Source organism: Lepus europaeus, chromosome 11 (genome assembly GCF_033115175.1).
Source record: "Lepus europaeus isolate LE1 chromosome 11, mLepTim1.pri, whole genome shotgun sequence".
Classification (NCBI taxonomy): Eukaryota; Metazoa; Chordata; class Mammalia; order Lagomorpha; family Leporidae; genus Lepus; species Lepus europaeus.
Genome location: NC_084837.1, coordinates 60,285,911 through 60,305,578, shown reverse-complemented (window position 1 = coordinate 60,305,578; position 19,668 = coordinate 60,285,911).

Below are 19,668 nucleotides of genomic sequence, written 5' to 3'. Positions count from 1 at the left end.
GGAGATGATTTCTGGGCAAAGTTGTTACTATATTTGACTACAAATGAAGGGACTTCTAGTCTTGATACTCTACAAAATTTCAAGGCAACTACTTTTAGAAGTTCTAGAGGTAGAACACTGATGGAAAGTCAAGAGCAATAATTCTATGACCTGTATAAAGAAATATATCTGGGGTATGTCCCACCCGAGTCTACCAACGTGTTTTTTAGCCATCCAGTCTTTAAACTCTAATTCAAGTCCATCTTTTGGATTAAGTTTCCTTCAGACTAATAATAATTAGTCATTACCTATAAATACATTACTATGATTGTTATTACATAGTACAAATGGAGTGCTTGCCTTATAGGGATTCAATTATTTAAGTTATTAAGATCAAATGGTCTTGGGGCCGGTGCTATGGCATAGCAGGTGAAGCTGCTGCCTGCAGTGCTGACATCCCATATGGGCGCCAGTTCAAGTTTCTCCACTTCCGATCCAGCTCTCTGCTGATGGCCTGGAAAGGTGGTAGAGGATGGCCTAAGTCCTTGGGCCCCTGCACCCACGTGTAAGACCCCAGGGAGGCTCCTGGTTCCTGGCTTCGGATCAGCATAGCTCCGGCTGTTATGGCCATATGGGGAGTGAACCAGCATATGGAAGACCGTTTTTTTCTCTCTCTCTCTCTGCCTCTCTGTAACTCTGCCTTCAAATAAATAAATACATACATACCTACATAAAAAAGATGATCAAATGATCTCATTTGGTCTTTTCATCAGTTCTATAGTAGTTTTATTTTAAAGCTTAAGCAACAGAGGCTCTGAAAGTTGGAGTGCCTTACCCAGTTCATACACAGTTTATAAGAGTAAGATCTGGAATTTGAACCAAACTTGCTCCAACTTCAAAGTTCTTGTATTTTTTCTTTTCAAGTATAGACTTTTACTTTCTGAAATTTTAAAAAAGATTTTATTTATTTACAGGTAGAGTTTCAGACAGAGAGAGAGAGAGAGAGAGAAAGGTCTTCCTTCTGTTGGTTCACTCTCCAAATGGCCGCAGCAGCCTGGAGCTGCACTGATCTGAAGCCAGGAGCCAGGTGCGTCTTCCTGGTCTCCCATGTGGGTACAGGGGCCCAAGCACTTGGGCCATCTTCTACTGCTATCCCAGGCCACAACAGAGAGCTGTACTGGAAGAGGAGCAACCGGGACTAGAACCAGCACCCACATGGGATGCCGGCGCTACAGGTGGAGGATCAACCTTGTGTGCCACGATGCCGGCCTCTACTTTCTGAATTTTTATTTATTTATTTTAATATATTTGAAAATGAGAGAGACAGAGACAGAGACAGAAACAAAGAGAGGTCTTATAGCTACTGGTTTTCCCACTCTCCAGTTGCCTGCTAACAGTCTAGGCTGGGTCAAGCCAAAGCCAGAAGCCTAGAACTCAATTCAGATCTCCCACATGGGCTGCAGGGAATCAACTACTTGGGCCATCAAGTGCTGCCTTTCAGAGTGTGCATTTCCAGGAATTTGGAATCAGAAGGCACGTCAGACCTGAAACCCAGGTAGGGATGAAGTCACTCCAGCAAGTCTTTATCATTGTGCCAAATACCTGTCTCAAGTGTAAAGACTTTTTAGAGACAATCTTTTATTAAAAATAAACATTTCTTGAGTGATTACTTCCATCAGAACTCAGCAGAAAACAGACAGACACCCCAATTAGAATGATTCTAGGAGAGTTTACATACAAAGAAACTTCTTATGAAGGTGTATGTATATGGTACAGGCCAGAAAGGAGGGGAATCACGTGACATTGTGCAGAAACCTAAGGCTGGGAATGGTGGGTGGGCTGCTCCGACACTTAGCTATGAAAGGTAGAGAGGAAGGAGAAGGTGTTGACCTAGAAGGGGAAAAAATTGTGTGGAGGAGGCTGCCTGGAGAGACACAATCAGTCCAGGTGGAAGGGCATGTTCAACCCAAGACCATTTCACAGGGAAGAAGTAGAGCAATCATTTCTTCCCACCCCTTGGCTCCTGCCTGGATTCCTTGGCCAAACCTATCAGAAAGCCATAGGGCAGAGGAGTCTCATTGGTGTGTCCTCCTAAGTCAGCTTAGGATTGCACACAGCACCATGAGGAATGATGGGAGCAAGATCTGGAGGGACCAATAGAAGGCATCCAGTGTGGCGATGCATATAAAAAATGTCCTGGTGGCAATCACACATTGTTGATTTTTTTAGTAAAGATAGACAAATTTAGAAAAGCATTTTCCCTTATGGTATGAGTAAAGTAGCTTAAATTTGGCTTTCTTGGACCTACCCATGGCTGTTGTGTTATACTGAAGCTGACCTTAGGCAACTTTAAGCATTAACTGGCAAGTGGAAGAGCTGTGATCCTAAAGCAAGTCTTCACGAATATTACAGCAATCAGTCACCTCACAGAGTCCAAGTCCTTCTTACTTCCCTTGAAAAATGCAGCTGCCTATAGGTCACCAAGGCAACACTTGATTATTTGCAGCATTTCCAGGGAAAGGCATGGATTCACTTGTTTATTTTTCATTTAACTTTTTAAAATTTGTTTCATTTATTTGAATGGCAGAGACACACACACACAGATCTTCCATATGCTAGTCCACTCCCCAGATGCCTGCAATCACCAAGGCTCGGCCAGGCTGAAGCCAGAAACCCAGAACACAATCTGGATTTCCATGTGGGTGGCAGAGACCCAAATTCATGAGCCATTACCTGCTGCCTCCCAGGGTGTGCATGAGCAGGAAGCTGGAATCAGGAGTGGTTCTGGGGCTTGAACTCAGCCACTCCAATATGGAGTGCAGGCATCCAAAGTGGCAGCTTAATGGCTGCACCAAATGCCTGTCCCTATTCACTCATTTAGAGAATTGCCAAGGAAAGGAAAATAAAAGAAAATGGAAGGACAAATACTAAATTGAGAACACTGAAGGATCCTAGGAGGGAAGTAGGGCTGCATAGTGTTACAGGAGAGAAAAGTATAAAGCAAACAAGAATAACACCACCAACAAAAACTTGCTAGTGTTCAGACTGCTTGTCCATATTCTAGCTCATTTTTGGAAAATATTGGCATACCATATATTTATATTTTCACATGTTTACATATTTTTTGCCATCAAGTAGCCATAAACTTTTATGCAAGCATAAATCAATTACATTTTCATTTCTCAGAAGTGTACAGTGTTCTAGTTTGATTCATGTCCTCTGTCCCTGCCTTCTCTTTGGAGAATATGCATTACCATTTCATTAAATTACACTGTAAGCTATCTTCAGTGGTATATTTGCTGTTCCAGAGAATTACTATTCTGCATTTACCTTATCTCCCTTTTTCTTTCTTTTTTTTTTTTTAATGTAATTCAGAGACAAGAGTGACAGAGAAGGACTGACTCCAAATTCCCAGAACAGGGTGGGCCAAAACCAGGGATGCAATCCAGGTCTCTCATAGGGGTGGCAGGAACCCAGTCACTTGAGCCATCACCACTCCCTCCCAGGGTCTGCATTAAAGGAAGCTGGAGTCAGGAGCCAGAGGCAGTAATAGGACCCAGGTAATCTGGTGTTGGATGCTGGCATCTTAACAGCTAGGCAAAAATGCCTGCTCCCTTGCCTTCTCTTTCTAAAAATTCACTGCTACTTCCTTTGGAGTTGTAGTCCACCTACCCAGCCCTCCTCCTCCCCCCTTTTAAAGCTTTTAGACAAGTGTCTTCAGACATCTTTTGTATAAGGTATTAAGAAAGCAGGAATTGTAGAAGCTGCTCTTACAGCTGCTTATTCCTTTAGGACAGACTAATTGTGCCTGGGAGTTCCATTATAAAGAAACAAGGACAATTTTGTTAGTTTACAGACTGTGGATGGAACTTGGAAGTGAGGCAGTATTGTGACTCACCCTAATTATACATCAAGTCCAAGGTGCAGCAAGGACGACAGCCTGGAGTCTCAATTCAGTGTTTTCTATAGTTATCCATATATATATATATATATATATATATATATATATATATATATTTTTTTTTTTTAAAAGATTATTTACTTGAAAATCAGAGTTAGAGAGAAAGATAGGCAGAGACCAAGAGAGAGATCTTCCATCTTCTTGTTCATTCCCCAGATGGCTGCAATGGCCAGGGCTGGGCTAGGTTGAAGCCAGGAGCCCAGAACTTCATCAGGGTCTCCTACATGGGTGGCAGGGCCCAAACACTTGGGCCGTCTTCTACTGCTTTCCCAGGCCATTGTCAGGGAGCTGGATTGGAAATGGAGCAGCTGGTACAGAAGCCAGCACCCATATGAGATGCTGGCATCACAGTTGGCAGCCTTACCCAGTATGCCACACCACCAACATTAACTACCCATATTTTAAAACAGATTTTCCATGTAAATGATAGAATTGATGAAAACCAAGTTATGGTTTCCTTGTATGAATCTTCTCTTGCCAAATTCAATCCCCCATTCCCCATGCTTTTTCTATGTTCTACTGTTGATCTCATCTGGAATTCCCTCCCTCTTAGTGTTTTTCCAAATTCTAAGAAATATAAGTTTCTTAGTGAAACCTGCTTTTACATTCTAAGGCAAGGACATTATTTTCACAGAAACTACTGAATTAGGATACTATTATATTTTTTAAAGTTTATATTAGTTTTTAAAATTTCATGTGTGTGTATTTTGTTTGTCAACTGGTATAAGTTCCATTAGACTTGAGAACATATTTATAATACATTCTTGGGTTTCTTATTACCCATAGGCATATACTCACACTGAAAGATTATTGGAAGGAGGACTGAGGGACCTGCAGTCAACATAGCAAATGGAATGCATGACTTATCTCCTCAAACTCCTCTAAAGTGGCATAAAAGAAACCAGAGGAGCTTGAACTCATTCAACAGACATAAAAGATGTGAAGTAGAAAAGAGAGATGTCATCAAGTTTCTAAGGCATTAGGACTTAGTAAAGGAGGAACAAAAGTGAGCATACCTGCAGGGAGTGGGATAAAGGGAAGCCAGTGGATTCTTGCTGATGGACCTAGAAGACTCAGGAATTGGAAGCCAAAACTACTTTGGAAGTGGCTCTGAGTGGTGCCAAAATTAGAATCTGTAAAAGGTACATTAGATCCTCATGTACCTCAATTCAATTATGACTACTCCATGTCCTCTGACAAAATGTTCACATAAGCTTATCCTTTAAAGAGGTTGTATCTGTTAAGATTTTAGTAGCTATAACTTAAATACCTGAAAGAAACTAACTTATAAAGGAAACGTTCATTTTCATTCATAGTTTTTGAGGTTCACAGTCCAAGATTCTGCAATGGCAATTGATCTGGTGTTTGGTGAGGGTGATGGAATGAGTGCAGAGAAAGGACCACATGGCAAGTCAGGAGTTAGACAGGTAGCATGCTCATCCTACATCTATATGGGCTCTATCAAACCACAATGATTTAATCATTGGGTCTCTACCCTATCAACCTAATTCAATCCAATCACTTTCCATAGACCCCACTTCCAGACTGCAATTGTATCAATCTCCACCCTCAATCCATTAACAATTAACATTAGTTCATTAACCATGAACATGAGACTTTAGGACCAATTTTCAACCTACAGACCTTTAGGGGATACACAAACTAATAACTGATCTGTGGTAGAGGTTCCACCAGAAAGGCTCTGCATTAGTGAACATAAGGATGTGTATGCCAAACAGTATAAAACCTGTGGGATGGGGGACTGGTGTTGTGGTGCATTGAGTCAAGCAGACACTTGGCAATCAGTTATCAGAGTATGTCCCATATCAAAATGCTAGTTCAAGTCCCAGCTGCTTCACTTCTGGTCCAGCTCCCTGCTAATGTGCTTCATAAAGCAGCAGTTGATGGCACAAGTGCTTGGGCCCCTGATACCTACATGGAAGACCTTATCGGAGCTCCTGACTAGCCTGGCCCAGATCTGACTGTTGCAGCCATTTGGAAAGTGAATCAGTGGGTGGAAGATCTTTGTCCCTTTTTCTCTGTTACCCTGCCTTTCAAATAAAACCTTTTTAAAAAAGTGTGATTGGGGCTAGCACTGTGGCATAGCAGGTAAATCTGCCACCGTCAGTGCTGGCTTCCCATATAGGCACTGGTTTGAGTCCCAGTTGCTCCTCTCCTGATCCAGCTCTCAGCTATAGCCTGGGAAAGCAGTAGGAGATGGCCCAAGTTGTTGGACCCTGAGCCCGTGTGGGAGACCAGGAAGAAGCTGCTGCTTCCTGGCTTCGGTTCAGCCCAGCTCTGGCCATTGCAGCCATTTGAGGAGTGAACCAGTAGATGGAAGACCTTTCTCTCTCTCTCTGCCTCTCTGTAACTCTGCCTTTCAAATAAATAATCTTTTTTTTAAAAAGTGCAACTAACAATAATTTGCATATGGAGAAGTATGCACTACATTTTCCTTTCCTCACATTACACATAAACCCTTGTGAGCAGGCAGGAGATGGAGAGCTTTTTTATTCTGAGAAATCTGCTTGGTTTTGGCAAGAAGACCTACAGGTAGGGCCATTTGATACAATCCATAAATATTCCTGATCACACAGTAAGACCCACCAGTCATCAAACCCCACTCAAGCATATGAATCACCCTCAAATGCTTTTGATCAGCTCTTGGGTCCCTTGAAATGTGAACAGAGAATGAAGGATCACTAGATCCATATAATGAGGAAAAGGAGGCTAAACTCAGCAGCAACAAAAGGCAATTCACCCATTATAAAATTTCAGAAAAAAATATCCTCAGAAAAATGACATAAGAAATTATACTGTAAAACATGCCAAGAACATGGAAAATTGTTTGCAATTTAAAAATAAAACCAAACTAAAAAAAAAAACAACTAGATAAGAATTGGAAGTTGAAGAAATATCTCAGAAGAAAAAAAAAAGAGAGGGCAAGAGAAAATGACTAGTGAATCAACATAGGAAATCTAACTCCAAATAAAATAAATTTACAAGAGAATAAAGGAAATGAAGAGAAGGGATTGTCAAAGAAATAATACATGATAACTTTCCAGACCTGAAGGATGTAAGACTCTGAACTGAAAGAATCTACCAAGTGCTCAGAACAGCAAATGCAAACAAACAACAATGAAATCAACATCAATGCAGCATTTGTGAACTTCAGAATCATTGTGTGATATAAACTGGGCTAAATAATTATCAACTCCATCTGTAATGAAAAAAACTGAGTCAAAGAAAAGAAAAGATGCTTCTCCAAATCTTCAGATCTCAATGATAAGACCAACTCAGCATCTCCCAGTCTGGTTTACTACCCATTTTACAGGGCCTGTAATTTTCCTCATGTTCTCAAAATGAAATAAGATATTATAGTTTTGTGAACAAATTCCCTAAAATTTCTAGGCTTCTTTCTCCATTTTTTCTTATATATTTGATTCATTTCACGAAAAGAAGGGAACCATATTTATTGCCAGGCATGTGTACTCATTGTGCTATGTATGTTACAATTGAACATCTGGTCAGCATTTCCTTTTCTTGGTAATCAGTTATTTAGATTACAGGCCATTTGTAAAATAATATTTCTAGTAATAAATCCCTAATGGTTTCTTCTATGTATCTTTAAGAGCAATGTAGAATATATGCAAGGAAAAAAGTATAGTTGGCATGGTGGATGCAACACTTTCCTGATTTATTATCAAACTTTCAAAATAGGAGCCTACTTTCCTTTTAGAGCGGAAACTTGTGCTAGAGAAGACAAGAAATAACTTCTTTAATATCTGATTGATCCAGCAGACTCCAAAAGTCATACTCAGCAGTTCTAATGGGGAAGGATGTGAAGTGTAAGGCATGGCCAGTCTGTGGAGCATCTGTTTGTTGATAACGTTGGTGGTGGTCAAAAGGTTATTGATTTCCATCAGAGGAAATGCGTTAGCAGCCTTCAGGATGCTCTCTTTCTATGCTTAATGCTCTTTTACTATGCTTTTGCATGAATCCCCAGAGCAGAACTTAATAAGGCCTAGTACATTGTCATTGGGCTTATTATTTTGGATGCATATTAAACTCAGGGAGACAAAAATGCCCAGTTTAATAAGAGTGTGTCTGAGTGCTCTGGAGCTTAATTTTATTAGTGAAAATAAGGTAAATTGACTTGCTTTTGATGTTCTAATTCCTTTAGAGACGTCCACAATTAATATCCCAATAGTTTGAAAGAGTGAATGAAACTACTGATTTGCAAACAATGTACCCCCAAAACCCAAAGCACTACTCAAAAACCAGACAAGATGAAGGCCTGATAAATATCTGCCCTAAATGAATATTCCTCCATAGGTTCCACCCAAGTCAGATGGCCCTTATCTCCAAGTAGTTATTGTGAAAGTAGATGTCAGGGGCCAGTGCTGTGGCACAGCAGGTTAACGTCCTGGCCTAAAGCGCCGGCATCCCTTATGGGCACCAGTTCAAGTCTCGGCTGCTCCACTTCCCATCCAGCTCTCTGCTATGGCCTGGGAAAGCAGTAGAAGATGGCTCAAGTCCTTCGGCCCCTGCACCCGCATGGGAGACCCGGAGGAAACTCCTGGCTCATGGCTTAGGATTGGCACAGTTCTGGCCGTTGCAGCCAATTGGAGAGTCAACCATCGGATGGAAGACCTCTCTGCCTCTCTCTCTCTGTGTAACTCTGACTTTCAAATAAATAAATAAATCTTTAAAAAAATGCAGATGTCAAAATCTCAGAAGAATTAGACTGTTCAACAGAGGGCAAGGAAAACCTGAGAACATCGTGAATCATGCCAGGTTACTCATTGCTGGCAAGTGGTTGAGCCTGAGTTTCCTGAACCTTCTTTTATCTACTATACAAAAAAAAATTTAGTGAATTTGTGCTTTTCCAAGAAAGAGCACTGAAGGTATTTTGTAATTCTCAACTCTAGTGAAACCAACTAGGGAGAGAAGGAATTCCCAAAGGTTTAGCTTAATGGTTTTTCCATTTGTTAATTTGTTGAGCTTTAGTTTGTTAAGTATTTTTCAGTGCGAGGCATAACTTCTACTTTCCCATCCCGACAGGACCCTCTGTCTAGGAAACTTGTCCCCTCCCTACAGGGAATGGTGCCCCCACAGAAGCCATGTTTCTACTCTAAGAGCCTGCACCTCTATACCTCTACTGAATCAATGGAGGGGGTGGAGAGAAAATATTCACCCATGAGGGGTCATTTTGATGCTCTGTTGGGAGTTAGTAATTGAGCTTTTGTTCTAACTGTGTTGATTGGGAGATGGTCTTTGTAGCTTATACATGAGAAGTAAAGAAGGCAATTTTGGGGCTGGCCTTGTGGTGTAGCAGACAATGTCACCACCTGTGATGCCTACATCCCATATAGGTGCTGCTTCAAGTCCCAGCTACTCTACTTCTAGTCCATGTCCCTGCTAATAGCCTGGGAAAAGCAGCAAAAGATGGTCCAAGTGATTGGGCCACTGCCAACCACGTGGGAGACCCAGATGAGACTCCTGGCTCCTAACTTTGCCTGGCCCTGCTCTGGTCATTGCAGAGATCTGGAGAGTGAACCAGTGGATGGAAAATTCTCTCTCTGACTTTCAAAAATAAATAAATAAATATTTTAAAAAGAAGGTATTTTTGCTGAGAGATAAGATGGAAAGACAGAAGCAAGTTCGCAGAGAAAGACAAATGAAGAACTGTGGGAGGGAGGGAAATGGTGGAAGGAGGGGACAGAGAGAGGGAGAGAGAGAATTGTTGCCTTAGTTCTTGAGAATTTTCTTGTGTCTGACTCCAGTCCACAGGAAGCCTGTTCTCCCCACCCTTGGGATCCATGATACAGCCTTATAATAACCCTTCTTTTTATTAAGATAGTTTAAGTGGGCTTGTTATTTGAAATGGATGAGACATATGAAAACCAAAACTATTGTAAGATGTTTGTTAAATCCCTGCTATACGGTTTGAGGTAACAGTTTTTTAGAATGTCAGAATTTCAGCTGAATTCCACTCTGAGACTTTGGTCAATGTTTGGGCTTCTAAAAAATGACCGGAACTTTTCTTGGTGAAAGGATACCAAGACTAGGATTTTAATGGCTTTGGTGAATTTTATTAAAAATGTTGTTAGACTACTATCTTTTTATGCTAGATATGACCTCAGCCCAATTGTTCCTAACCAAAACATTTATTTGGTAACAGTGTCTTTGTAGTTCACTTATAGGAATGCCATCTGAGTTTGTAACAGTGGCGTCTACCAGGTGTTTTTGTTTTTGTTTTTTTTTTTTTTTCCTGAAAGGCAAAGAGAGAATGAGAGAAAGAGAAAATGATCTTCCATCCCCTGGTTTACTCCCCAAATGGTCACAGTGGCCAGGGCTGGGCCAGGAGTTAGGAGATTCTTCTGGGTCTCCCATGTGAGTGCAGGGGCCCAAAGGCCATCCTCTGCTGCTTTCCTGGGTATACTAGCAGGGAGTTTGATCAGAAATAGGGCAGCTGGGATTCAAACTGGTGCCCATATAGGATGCTGACACTGCAGACAGAGGCTTAACCTTCTACCTCGTAGCTCTGGCCCCAGCACTCACCAAGTTTTGTGATGAAAAGATGCTTGGAGATTGAGTCAGTCGACAATTGGTAAATCAACATTGAGCGTGGAGTTAATTGTCAGAGGCATTTCAGTATTGGGGATTTTTTAGTTGTCCTGGAGAAAGTAAATTAGCCATTCAAAATGAAGGCAAAGTTTTTGCTATACTGTGGGCCCTAAAAAATATCTGTAGATGGATGTTTCCTTGTTTTGTGAAGCTCCTGTCATTATGTTTTCCACATTGGTTTCCAAGATTTCCAAGAGGAAAACAGAGCTGCTTATTGTAGGTCAGGTAAAGCAGCCGCAAATGTCCTGTCCACAAGAGCAAAATGAAGGTTGTTAGTTCTTAGCATTCCAGACTTAAAATATCAGTCTGTGGAGAGAAACTTATGGAAGCTAGCATTCCTCTGGGTTTCAAGAGTCAATACCATTAAGAGTGAAGAGGCGATGGAATGCAGTTTTCCTTTCTTGCCTTACCTTGGCAGGACTAAACCAATAAGTGGCATTTCAAGTGACTTACAGGGAAGGTTCTACAAGAGTTTTAGCAAATCTTTGACAAGGTTCTGAACAGGGGAGGAAGCCCAATACTTAGTAAGTTAGTCATTTGTTGGTATGATATATTTGGGAGAAACACAGGAAGGCTCCCTTCTCCCAAAATATCTTCTCTTCCAGCAATGTACCTGCAGTTCCATAATTAGAGCTTCAATTTTGGCTTAAAGAATTGCTCTATTAACACATAAATAGTCCTGGGATGTTAACTATAAATTATCTAGCTAATGCAGGGGCTCTCAAAAGGAGTCGCTTAAAGCCTATATATCAGAACTGGGGACTCCTTGTAATCATATGATATAGGGGTAAGTACTTGGCACAGTGGCTAAGCCACCACTTGGGTTGCCCACATACCATATCAGAATGCCTGGTTCGTGCTCTGGCTAATCCACTTCCAATCTAGCTTCCTATTAGCGTGCACCTTGGGATGCAAGCAGGTAATGGCTCAAGTACTTTGGTCCCTGCCAACCATGTGGGAGGTTCGGAGTGAGTTCTGGGCTCCTGGCTTACCCCAGGCCAAGATCCAGCTGTTGAGGGTATTTAAAGAGTGAACCAACAGATGAAAACTGTTTTTCTGTCTGTCTCTCTGCTTTTCAAATAAAATGAAAAAAAAAAAATCTGACATCACCTCCTCCCTCTTCCTCTTTTTGCCAGTTTTCCATGTGTCATTTCTCTCAGGTGTAATCAGAAAGAACTATTGATGTAATCCTTGGTGTGACTCTGGAATTGCTTCTTCACTTACAGTGGAATAGGATTAGAGCATTAAGGAACTAAGCAGTTGATGGAAAAGAGAATGGAAGGTATAGTTTTGATGTTGGAAGAAGCAATCTTGAAAGAATTGCTTTGAAGATGGTTCATGGTGGGCAGGAATGGGTATGTGTCACAATAAAATTTCTGAGCAATTTTATGTTAGTTTTGAGGACTCGATTGTGCAGGTGTTGGGGCTCAGTTTCTAGTATAACACCCAAAAATAATAGGAGAGAGAAGTGTAGAAAGCAGATATTAGAAAGAGCTGCTAAGTTTACAGTATTTAATAGTTGTGCTTAGGGCTCTTCCTACATATGTGAATGGAAGGGATGAACCTACCAGAGTGCTGACACCAATTTTTTCCACTCTTGAACGTTATTTTCCTTCCTGGATGCTAACAGGGAAGGTATGTTGACCTGTGCAGTGGGAGCAAGCTTGACCCTGTTAGATGAATCGTTTGACATTTGCTGACTGAAGTCACCCATGTAAACCATATTAGATTTCTCACAATCTTCTTCCTGAATCTGCTACTGAATCTGAGCACAGGAACCTACACTTGTTGGGGCAATGGGTTCAAGAGGCTCCTGTGATGCAGAGCTCCATGGCTGGTCTTGGCAGAGTAGTGTGGCCCCAAGGACAGTCCTATCTTGAATTTAAATATTTTCTGGGGCAAGGCTTTCAATGGAGCTACGGAAAACAACAGACTTGAGCAAATCCAGTGAACAATTGTTCAGTCACTTAATGGCTGCTAAGCTGATAGAAACTGACTACCTGTTCTCTACGACAGTTCCTAATCATGGCTGATCATCAGAATCAACTGTGAAACTTAAAAAATATAAAAGTACAAAAGAAAGCTTACGGTAACTAAATATATAATAGGCCAGAAAAGTAAAAAGTAAAAATCCCTTGCCTCTCTCCTTCCCTTAAACATCTTGTTCCTTAAGGTAGTTACTAACATTTTCTTCAGAAATTTTAGTAATAAACAGTAAATGGATAGATACATATGAGGAATCTTCAAAAACTTCATGAAAGATATGTGTTATGAAAAACCTGTGTGTGGATTTCAATTTTTTGCACCAAAAATAAACTTCTAGTTTTTTAAAAAAAAGATTTATTTTATTTATTTGAAAGACAGTTACAGAGAGAGAGAGAGAGAGAGAGAGAGAGAGGTCTTCCATTCGCTGGTTCACTCCCCAGATGGCCACAATGGCTAGAGTTGCGCTGATCCGAAGCCAGGAATCAGGAGCTTCTTCCAGTCTCCTACGTGGGTGCAGGGACCCAAGGACTTGGGCCATCTTCTACTGCTATTCCAGGCCATAGCAGAGAGCTGGATTGGAAGAGGAGCAGCCAGGACTCGAACCGGAGCCCATATGGGAAGCCAGCGCTTCAGGCCAGAGCTTTAACCTACTGTGCCACAGCGTCAGCCCCATAAACTTCTAGTTTAATTCCACTTTCCAAAAACTTTTGCAATATCCTCATGTGTAGGCATAAATATTTTTTAATACACAAGGGGTATCATGTTCTTCATATTATTTTTCAATGTATTTTTCACTTTAACAATCTGAACATATTAAAAAGGGGGTGGTGGTGAGTGAGGTTTAGCCTAGAGTTTAAGAGTTTGCATTTCATATCAGACTACCTTGGTTCAATGACTGGTTCTGGGTCCTGATCCCAGGTTGCTGGTAATGCAGATCACCCTGGTGGTGATGGTTCAGGTAATTAGACTCCAGCCATGTGGGAAACCCAGATTGTGTTCCTGGCTCCTGGCTCCTGACTTTGGCCAAGCCTAGCCTCAGCTGTAGCAGGCATTCGGGGGAATAAATCAGCAGCGGGAAATATCTCTTCCTCAAATAAATAATTTTCTTTTAAATATTTAATCTCAATAAAAGAAAAAACTCAGATAAGTAAATAAAGTTTTCAAAGATCATCTATGTGGGGCCAGCACTGTGGCATAGAGGGTTAAGCACTGGCAGCCCGTATGCACGCCAGTTCCCATTCCAGCTGCCCCACTTCTGATCCATCTCCCTGCTAATGCACCTGGGAAAGCAGTAGCAGATGGCCCAAGTCCTTGGACCCCTGCACCCACGTGGGAAATCCGGGAGAAGCTCCAGGCTCCTGGCTTCTGTCTGGTCCAGCCCTGGCCATTGTGGCCATTTGGGGAGTGAACCAGCAGATGGAAGACTTTTCTCTTGGCTTCTGCCTCTCCTTCTCTGTAACTTCACTTTTCAAATAAATCAATAAATCCTTTATAAAATCACATACACACACGCACACACACACTATAAATAATATCATGAGCTGAACTGTGAGATGCTCCTGTGGCCTTTACTACCCTTTCCTGCTGGAGATGTGTGTGATACATAAAGGCATATAAGCCACTGGTTCTCTAACTTTACCTGGAGGATCTGTGAAAAACAAAGGTTGCTGATCATACCCTTCCACTGCTCACAACATTTCTGATTTGGTAGCTTCTCAGTGGAGAACTTGTTGATGAGGGATCTATATCTGTTTCTCCTATATGTGCTTCTGGGGAGGCAGAACTGCAATGCTTTATAACCAAGTTGAAGAGTGCAGTGGGCAGCTCCAGCTATTCATTTTCCTGAGCTGGAGTGCAGGAATACATTCCCCGACATGTGCCTTCTTATATCTTCCTGTTTAAATCGTTGCTTCTGAGCCAAGGCCAGTCTACTGAACTGTGAGGAAGTGGACGTGGAGTCTTCCAACTTCCCCTTGTCAGGGCTCCCGACTTCTGCCTGCACCCTTGTGCAATCCCTTCAATAGTTTCTCCACATGACTAGTGTTTTACAGTTTGCCTTCCTCCTACCTAGTCCCTTCCGCCGTAACAGCCGTTTCCTTTGTCTCACTTGAAGAGAGCTTTCTTAAAAAGTTGAACTCTTCAGTCTACCAAGAAATGGCCTGAGATAAGCTCCTGGGGAGACTGCTTTATAGGCAGGCTGCTGCAGTCCAGAGGGTTAAACAGGATGACCTCATTGAAAAAGAAACCACACTGAATAGCTTTGCATGGAACTGCTCCGAATCAGGTCACTCTGAACCACTGCGCCCACTTCTAGCTGCAAGAGAGTGCAGTGGTTTGGGCCAGAATGAGTTGTCACAAGAGATAGTTTAAATGCCTCTGTCTTTCTGGCATGAAAGAACACCTTACAATGTAAGCAGAGGGAGGAAATATGTAGCAGGTTGCCAGACTTTCAGTCTTCAACCTTGAATCCTGTTCCTGTGCTATCTGGGGAAACTGATGTTCACTCATTCTGCTTCTCTCAGTGAGAAATTTGTGAAACACCCTTCTTCAGGATGGAGACTCCATCCGTGTTCTACCCACATTTATCCCAAGCTGAGGACCTTGGATGGAGATGGCTTACAGTAATACAAAACAGCATCTCCTTTGAAACAAAAAGGCCAGATCTTCACTCCCAGCTTCGGTCTCAGAATTGCTGTCAGGGTTGAATAATAACTACAGACGAGCTTACCTTAGAACACAGTAAATGCTTCACACACTTTAATGTTTTTCTAGTTTCTATTCTGAAACAGAAGCTGCCTCTGGTTAATAGCCAACATAAAAAACTCTGGGACATGTCCCAAAATATGTGGTCTAAATTTTAACTAAACCAGGATTTCTAGAAGCAACTTTTCCTATTTCTCTTTGACTTCACGAGTGTTACTAACATTTAGTAGCTTGCTCACTCAGTCTTCTGAACGGGAAACAGATTTTACCAACATTGGGAAGTCTTCATGATTAATAGTCATTGCTTAGAGATTTCCCCCTGCCAGATCGCTGACTCAATACTTCCTGTTTTAGAAAAAGGAAGTAGCTGAAAGGCACCTGTTAATGAGACTAAAGAAATACAGTATGTGTGTATTTTGTACATGAGAGAGCTAAATCTCGTTCTTGGAGTTGATACAAAAATCTTCATATAGAAGATGAGGTTCCGGGGCCGGAGTTGTGGCATAGCAAGTTAAGCCTCTGCCGGCGATGCCAGCGTCCCATATGGGCATCAGTTAGAGTCCCAGCTGCTCCACTTGCAATTCAGCTCTCTGCTAACATGTCTGGGAAGGCAGCAGAAGATGGCCCAGGTCCTTGGGCCCCTGCACCCATGTGGGAGACCTGGAAGAAGCTCCTGGCTACTGGCTTCAGCCTGGCCCAGTCCAGGCCATTGAGGCCATTTGGGGAGTGAGCCAGCAGAGGGAAGTGTTCTCCCTCTCTCTCTTTTTCTCTCTTTGTATCTCCTTCTTTCTCTCTCTGTGACTCCACATTTCAAATAAAATAATTTTTTTTAAAATAAAGATGAAGTTTAGTATGTGTCAATATTCCTCAAATATCTTTCTTCCCTTAAATACACTTTTTTGCCTTTGCTCTTTAGAAGCAGGTGATAAATGAATTATTACTGTAACAAAAAGACTTCTTTCCCATAGTTTCCTTGATCATAAAAATCATTACATTGGAATGGCTTTCAATTTAGTTATATAATTCAACAACATTATATCAAGCTACATTCTGAGGAGATTGAAAGAGGGTTTTTGAGATGAGTAAAAGGTGTGTTTTGTTCCAATTTAGACCTGTTTCTGAGAACAGTCTTTCTAACACAGTAGGGCAAGGCCTGTGGCCTTAAAGAGAGGCTTCAAATAAGACACTCGCTCTTGTATTCATCGAATGAAACATATAATTAACACACCCTTATTAGGTGCCTTCTATGAGCCATGCTTTGTGCTAGGGGGTGGGGACAGAATGAAGGAAAAGCAGATGTAAAGAGGTAGAAAGGGATCAATTCTACAGCAGAGGGAAGAACAGAGCTGCAGGACTGGAGGAAGCTATTACTCATCTCATGTGGTCAAGAAAGGCTTATCCAGAAGAACTGACTCCACACCATGGACGAACAACACACTTTGTGGTAGGATATCAAACAGCTACCTCATTTTGACTTCTGACTGATGTAACTTCTGCTCCTTATCATTTCCTTTGGTTGGTAGCCTACTTGAAGATCATACTCCACTTGTCTGCGTATTCCTAGAATCTGGACAGGATTATGAGTTTAACATCTGTACACATCATAGATACCCAGAAGTGAAGGGACTATGGCTCATGGCTTTAATGAGCTACCAGCCTCATTTCTTTAAGTATAGAACAGACTTTTATTTTTGTACTTAATTCCATATTTCTCCTCTGTTTTAATATTCTGGTAAGTTATTTGTTGCAGGTTTTTGCTTCTTTACTTTTAGCCAGAGTTAACCATAGGTTCCTGTTTTTCCATTGTCTCCTTCTGATGCCTGCACAGTGCCACAGTCCCTTCCATTGCCCTGAGGTTGTGGATTTATCCTTTAAGATTCCAAAGCAGACCTTGGAAGATCCTTGTAATTTCCGAAGACATCCATACTGCTTCTGAATCAGATAGTCTATTGAAATCAATAGACTGGAGTGATGGTAAAATGATGCCCTGGACTTGAACTCCTTGTAATAGTGAGAAATTGCCTAGGTGAAGTTTTAAGGAATGTTGAAGCTCATCACGTTGCTTTATGAACTAATCCCTCCTAATAGCTCCAGTCAAAAGGAGGGAAGCTGCTTCTGAACCCCAATCTAGCTTAATAGTGGGACTCTGTCTTTAATGGCCAGGTGGAAAGCATATGCCAGGATGAAGAGAATTAAGTTCCATGAAGTAGAAAAATAATTGCTGGTATATTCAGGATTTTAGGAATATATATGATACATCATGCACTGTGCTAATATCTAATCTTATTTCCATTAATCCTGGCTAGTAGAGACTAGGAGCTTTCACAAGATGTTTTTGAGACAGCTTTCTGAGTAGGCCCAGAAGTTTAGTACAAAAGCTTAGTATTATTCATTCTTCCTGCATATTCAGTATGTTTACCATTCTTGATTCACTCCTAAGATAATCACCTCAATTTAGAGTAAGACATTCTGAATACATGATGATGTGATGGTGATAATAGTTATGATGTCGTGGAGATAGTTAAAATTTACAAAGTTAGTACTAACTTATTGCAGTAAAAAGAAAAAGATGGCTCCCAATTAGTTGTGAATTCCTGGACTTACAGCTTGTATAGTGTATTCCTACAGTGATTCATTTTGACCTCGTGATTTGCCTTGCCTAATGAGACATCAGACAACATGATGTAAGCAGAGGCTTGATGGAACATCAGAGCATCATCTCTGTACTCTTGGAATACTGCTGGTGAACAAGCCCAGGCTAGCTTTCTTTAGGAGACACCACATACACACAGAGAGAGAGACAATTTCAAAAATAGAGGCCACTGCAGCCATTGGACCTTCCCAACTACCCTACCTGAGTCCCCAGGCCATCTAGAACCAGCCTACCCCTGTCAACATGTGTGAGTCTAGCCATTGCCATGTGGGAAAAAAAATTTTGCCCAGATGAGCACAGCCCAAATAGCCAATGCAAAGATTCATGAGCAAATAAATGATTGCCACTTTATGCCACTGAGTTTTAGAATGACTTGTCATACTGATATAGCTACTTGGTTTAAGGCACTAAGATCATTAAGGAATTGTCTTATCTCTACTTCACAGATAGGATGCCTGACATTTAGAGAGGTTAAATAACTTGCGCAAGTTGGCACAGCTGGTAATGATGGATCCAGGATGCAAACCCAGGCTGCCTGATTCTAGAGTCTGATTCTCAACCATTGCTCTAGGTTAGTTCTGCAGTGACTTTTGCCAGTCTGACAACATCTGGTCTCTAGCACCTCTGCTTCCTTTAATTGACCTATCTTATGCTTGGATATTTGTGGGACTTTTGTTTCCTGCAACAAAAGATTGCCAATATTTGACACGAGATATTTTTGTGTATAGATCAAGCTGAGATGAAGTATTTGGGCAATTTATCTCATAGATGATCCCAGGGTATTTTCAGGAGCATACAAAGAGTTCAATCTATTATTTGAAATATTTTTTCTCTTATTATTTTTAATATTTATATTGTCCAGGATAAGAGGCAAATGGAATGTAAAAAAAGTAAACTGAATTATGCCAACACAAATGACAGATCCTATGATCTAGCAAAATATTAGCTATCTCTATCTTAATGCTTTTCAATATGTCTATTAGTAACATAAATTGTGATCTAAAAAGGCCATGTGGTTTTGTAACATTTGTTGGCTATTAGCATAGTAGAGGAAGTAAGGAAGTTGGGGTTGTTCATCTTTCTGAAATGCACTGGGAGTAGGTTGACATTCCATCAGCACAAGAATTTTTATTTTGAAAACTAGGAAGTTGTTTCAAGGACTATGTGGGGGCATTTTCATAGGCTTCCTTATCAGGGAGGCACATGGAATTTTTCTAAGACTATTACTGATCTTCAAAATAAGAAACTTCATTACCTAAGAGACTTTAGCAAATAAGTCAAGTATTTAATTTCCAGTTATGGGATCTGTCAGAGATAAAAACCAAAACCATCATTCCTAAAATTGTGGAGGCAACAGAAATCTTTGTAAAGCTATATCTCCATAGGGACTTATAGATCAATAGAAGCAGTCTGGCCCTTGAAAGCTATTACTTGGGGACTTTCCCAAATGTGGGAAGGGCAAAGTTTCTGGAAGCCACTGGGAGAGCTATTGGCTTTGGCAATGATTATTAAGAAAAAAATCATATTTGTACTTGCTTCCATCCAACATATTATAAGACTGAAGGGTATGAGTTTATATAGCCTTGAAACAGCCTTTAAGATGTTAACATCTGACATGAGTATTGTTAGATGTTTCACTTTTATAATTTCAGAAATTGTGGGGACATTAGTAGTTCCCCAACTCAGTCTTGATCCTGAAGCTAGATCTCTGATTATCTAGTTACTCTTGGGTTTTTTGTTTGTTTTGTTTTTAAAG